The sequence below is a fragment of the Pinus tabuliformis genome, chromosome X (assembly GCF_031772625.1).
Source record: "Pinus tabuliformis cultivar Carrire ecotype Pingquan chromosome X, CPIR1, whole genome shotgun sequence".
NCBI classification, from domain to species: Eukaryota; Viridiplantae; Streptophyta; class Pinopsida; order Pinales; family Pinaceae; genus Pinus; species Pinus tabuliformis.
In genome coordinates this window covers 1010431820-1010437653 of record NC_142308.1, presented here as the reverse complement: position 1 = coordinate 1010437653, position 5834 = coordinate 1010431820, and the positions used below count along the sequence as shown (strand labels likewise).

At 39.2% G+C, this 5834-nt stretch overlaps 1 pseudogene across 1 annotated transcript; it reads left to right on the top strand.

Moving 5' to 3' along the window:
• The first annotated feature begins 244 nt into the window (after positions 1-244).
• On the top strand, positions 245-5580 carry LOC149143177 (putative apyrase 7 pseudogene; annotated as a pseudogene). The gene is made up of 2 exons (XR_016265104.1): positions 245-1977; positions 5095-5580. The product of XR_016265104.1 is annotated as a putative apyrase 7 pseudogene (transcript).
• The last annotated feature ends 254 nt before the right edge of the window (positions 5581-5834 follow it).

Sequence of the window (5834 nt, the reverse complement as noted above, 5' to 3'; positions counted from 1 at the left end):
CTAACACTTCTCCAGACAACAATTCTTTGCACGGTGATCGTATTCTAGCCGGCGAGCTTGGCCATGTACTCACACAGATCTACACTCCTTTGTTGTATATATTCTGTCTCGACATGCCTGACACGTAGAATAATGCCAATATCAACATATTTACGCCGTAAGGCGTTCCCTCTGAGAGGAACTCCCCTCCGTGCCGCGGTGTCTCGTTATGGGCCCTTAGATCGATTGTTAGACGATGAAATAAACTCCAACCATTAGATCATCGGCGAGTCATTTCTCTGCATCTTCATCAGCTTCTGGCTCTTCTGTTTCATCTTCTGCATTGCCGCCCTTAGCTTCACCCTTCAGGTCTGCATGGGCAGGTTATGGAAAGACAGGTGGCCTGCGGCTTTCATCGTCTCTCCAAGACTTCTCAACATACCGCAAGGTTGGTTCTGAAGAAGGGGATTTAGCCTTGAGCGGTGCTGGTATTCTTCGAACAAAACCTTCATCGATAAGGGAGGGCACAGGAGGAGGCACTAGCTTTTCAAAGGAGAAGGGCCTACCTTCAACACCATTGAGAAAACAATGCTGGTTAAAGGTGGCTGTTGGGTTTTTACTTCTCTTAATGCTTTTAATTCTGATCATTGCGGGATTTGGTTGGTTAAAATCTTATCGGAGTACAGAGGCATCACATTTTTCTATAGTTTTGGACTGTGGGAGCACTGGTACCCGAGTTTATGTGTATGAGTGGGTGCGGAATGATGGCAAGCATCAAGGGAGTCTTCCAATGGTGCTGCGCCCATTTCCTGAAGGTACTGATGGCAAGTCAAGGCAACAGAATGGTCGAGCTTATCATCGCATGGAAACTGAACCTGGTTTTGATAAACTTTTACACAATGAATCAGGGTTGAGGTCAGCCATGGAACCACTGCTCCAGTGGGCTGAAAAGCAAATACCGGCTCATGCTCATAAAAATAGCCCTCTTTTCCTTTTGGCCACAGCAGGGCTTCGCAGGATGCCAAGTTCAGATTCAGAATGGATCCTGGACAAGGCATGGTCAATTCTAGAAGAATCTCCATTTATGTGTCGAAGAAACTGGGTTAGGATAATTACTGGGGTAGAAGAGGCTTACTATGGATGGGTAGCTCTTAATTATATGATGGGTAGATTGCAGAATATGCCGATTCTGGAGATGTTTGGTGCACTTGACTTAGGGGGTTCCTCATTACAGGTGACATTTGAATCTAAATATTGCTTGAATCTGACCATTGGAACAATGGAACGCCATCTAAATGCATATTCTCTTACAGGTTATGGCCTAAGTGATGCCTTTGAAAAGTCCGTTGTACTTCTACTCAGAAAAAATTTAAAAACTGACAGTGGGAAATTCTCTGGTGGTCAGTTGCATCTCAATCATCCTTGCATACATGCTGGTTATAGACAGCAATACTCATGTTCTCAGTGTTCTTTCTTACTCCAGAATGGAAGTCCTCTGGTTGGTGGAAGAGACATAAGTAAAGAAGAATCTCGAGTAGGGCTTGAGTTGATTGGTGAGCCCAACTGGGAAGAATGTGAAGCTCTAGCGAAATCAACCATAAATGCCTCTGAATGGTCACATTCGGGGGCAGGGACAGACTGCAAACAACATCCTTGTGCTATCAGTGATCAGCAGCAACAATCTCAAGGGCAATTCTATGCTATGTCAGGTTTCTTTGTTGTGTTCAAGTTTTTTAATCTATCTGCTGCTGCTTCATTTAATGATGTTCTAGAGAAGGGTCGGGAGTTCTGCACTAAAACTTGGCAAGATGCTGAGCGGAGTGTTGTTCCACAGCCTTTTATAGAACAATATTGTTTTCGTGCTCCATATATAGTATCACTCCTGAGAGATGGTTTGCAATTGAAGGAGCAACAAGTAGTTGTGGGGTCTGGTAGCATTACTTGGACTTTAGGTGCTGCATTGTTCCATCGGTAATGGAATTTCTCCAAGTCGTTCTGGTAAGCTCTGTAACTGAAACTTTAAATTATTCATCTTCAACAGTTTTTTTGCCATTTTGATTAAATTCTTCCAGATCCATCACAGTGAGTTTTTTGAGTTGACATTTTGATCCAGCCAGAGTGGCTCACCATCAGGACTCAAAAAACACTTGCTGGCTCGAAGCCTCCAAATATCAACTCAAAAAACTCAGTGTGATGGATCCAAAAAAAATTAATCAAAGTTATTCACATCACAGAATCCTTAACTCAGAAAAAACTTATTTTACCAATTGAATAATCTTAATTGATCATTTTTCTTTTCCTTCACTCACTTGACAATCTGCCTCTATATGTTTGTGTTTATGTTGCCTTTTAATTCTCTTTTCTTTCAGAGGCTATGCATTTATTACTCTTCGCTGCATCTTATGCTTATGTCAAGTTTTTAACCTCCGTGGTTACAGAAATGTTGATTCCCCTGTTTTTGCATAAAATTTTCACTTAAGTTTCTTATTGAATTTACAAGTGTTTGTTGCTTGAGTGCCATGCTTGGTTGTCTTTGGTTTGCCAAAGGTTTTGAGAAGATTAATACGATTAGTTTGGACTAGTGCTCAGCTGAGTATTAGCAATAGTTTATAATTTCTGTAACTATACTCATGATGATGATTTGTTCCATGAAAAAATAACACACAACAAAGGATCTGTACATGTGAACCTGTAGTATGTGGAATAAAGTCAGCTCACTCTCGTTGAGGATGTCAATTAATTTTCTCATGTTCCACTAATCTCAACAAGGGTAAAACCACAGAAGAGGCATCCTCAGGTCATGAGCTGTTCAAGACTAAAAGCTCATGGGCTCTTGATATGTTTGGCTATTGCTGTTCCACATTTTTCATTTTTGTGATTACTACACAATTAAATGCAGAACAGGTTTAAAGTCTATGAAGTGTTTCAGATGATTGGGAACACCTATGGCAGTATTGTGTGGAAAATGGGTATATTATAATGTGGCATTGTGGCTGCATCTAATGTTTCCTCATAATCAGGTTTCTGGGATTCCAAGTGAGCTGAGGTGCCTCCCTTCCTGGATGCTTTGTTCACAAGGATGAAACCAAGTGCCTTTGATGCACCATTTGCGTGAGTCAAGAACTGTGGATATGAAGAATGGGATACTCGATGACATTCTACATGATATCGTTGACGTTGTTGGATTATGTCAAACAGTCAAAGTGGACAATGAAACATTTGGAGATTCCATGAATTTCAAAAAGCATGCCTTCCTTAAAGCAAATATAAAAGATTTAACACTGTACACAGGATACTTCCCAAAGCTTGTTTAATTATAAAACACATATATTTCTCAAATGTAGAAGTCATACCATGTGTGTGTTCCTTAATAAACCTTATAATAGAGTTTATAGAGCTGATCTTTTCTACGGACGAGATAGTCATTTAGGAAAAGAGGCTAACTTGAATTTGAAATGTTGTGTGGTCATTAGTATGTGTCGTAACTATGTTAAAGAAGCGACCAAATTGAAGAAACAGCAAGTGTATTTCCCTGGAGGTACCTTGTAGTACTGAGAAATTATTAATGATATGTTTTTCACCCCTTGTATTTAATATGCAAACAGGAATCTAGCAATTAGTTATTTCGTTTTTTCTATTCAAGACCAGATCCATAGTGCCTAAATTTGCTACTGGGCTAACCTGCATAGCCATGACTCTTTTCAGCATCTGGTCACAAAGGAGTGTCCTCTCTAGTTCTGTTTTCACACCAACACGTTTCTTGGCATGTGCCTTAGGGCATCTTAGTTGACCCTTGTTTCTGGTCATATGCTCAGGATTCTTTCCTTGTTCCCTGCTTGTGAAATGTGTCAAAAAGATCTGAGCTATAACATCAATTGTAACATTGCAGATCATGCTTGTCACTATTTTTTTTATGCTCCTCTTCATTGGCCACTGATCCATGGCAATGCATTCCTTTTCTGATGAGTGACATTCAGAAGAAGTTTTTAACATTAGAATAGTTTGATTCCAATTTTGGTTATAATTTAATACAATGCATACTTCTTCGATCCTGGAAATTGAGGGAAAATTTTACATGCAAGAGATATCGAAGACAGTGCACCTTCGTAGGTAGTTAATCCAGGGGATAACCATCAACATGGTGACAAACTCAAGTTGAATGTGTTTCCCGTGTGATCTAGGCTTAACTTTCCCCAACCTCTTACATGCTCATTATTTGCTTATCATTTCCTTTTTTCTCCAAAGGCATTGCTCTAAGTTATTCTTGACAAACGGAGTTATATGGGGAAGTTGTTCATATCATGGACAGAATTAGCAAGGATCGAATAGAAGTTCACCACTTTTGCATCTCTCCAAAAGCTTTAGCTTTGTTTACACATACTGTAAACATGGATACGTTTTGGATCTGATTGGATTTCTTTTTTTATGGGCTTGGTTCTGATGCAACTGACATTTATTTACAATGAGGAATTTCATCTCTTCTTTTCCATTTTCCTAAAGTTGTTTGAACTCATTTCCAGAATTGCTAACTGGTGTGGTTGAAGCTACTATAAAAAACTAAAAAAGGATCAAATAAGGCAATTCTAGGGGATGGGCTGACATCCATTGTAGGAGGTAGGCTGCATGTTCTACTCTTCTCATGTATTATCATTGAACTGAAATTTAAGTCCAGGACTACAGTTTGTAGATCTGTTTCTATTGTCTTTGGTGCTTTGATCCTTCAACTAGTTTCCCCCATTTTATTCTGTCTCATGTGTTGTGAAACTGCCTTCCCTATAAGTGGTTCGGGGGAGAAGCTTTGCTTCTTTTAATAACATGCTCAGTCTACTAATCCTGATTGGATGGGATAGAAATTCATGTGGTCGCCATTAAGATTTCTATTGTTTAGTTTTACTTTACAAGAAGGATTTTGTATCTACTTTATTGATCTCATCACAGGAAACCTTCCAAATTCATTTGTCATGTAATTCTAATAATGTTGTTTATTCTTCCTTGAAATGAAATTAAAACAGTTATGAATCATGATGTTGCAAATTGTATATGATTTCTGTCTGTGTTTTCCCAAGCATCATATTCTGTAATGTAACTGGAATTATTTTTCTTCATTATTTTCAGGGGATGGAAGAGCAAAGATACCACTTAGCCCTTCAAATTCAGGGTGTCAGCAACCATTTGGACTTGCGCAAAGCCTTGCGGGTGGAAGTGTGCAACATGCTGATTCTCTCAAGCACCAGTCAACTGTGTCAGTTGGATTGTGTTTTCCAAGAAATTTGGGGCAAATACAAACTGATACTGGACCCTTGTGGACGCCTCACAGAGGTCAAATGCGGTTGCAGAGTCGACGATCACAATCAAGAGAAGATCTCAGTTTATCAGTTTTAGAGAGCCATGTCGTCAAGTTGTGATGGCTAGAAGCTGTATATAGATTTTAGAGAAAGGCTGTGCTTTTCTCAAAAGTGTACATTACAGGAGAATCTGGAATATCAACTTGTTAAGCGAGTGTAGCTTTATGCAGCATCTCTGGGCTGGTTCTTTATGTATTGAGGGGAGATCCCTACAGCACAACTGAAATATATACTAAAATATTGCGAATTGTATTTTTGGTCTCTCTACATTTTGGCGGATGGTTGGATCTTGTTAATTTTATCTGTAATGTTAGCATATTCATCTCGCTTAGCGTCTTTGATGGATATTTGTAACATAAATGCATTTTAAATAACATTTTTTTTTCAACTTCAGGTCGCTGACAGCCAAATGTCATATTATAGAGTTATCATTTTATTCTTTTTGGAAATTTCGAAATCTCTTGGGACCCGTGTTGTTTCCTGGCAGTGTAAAGTTTCTTTACTTTTCAG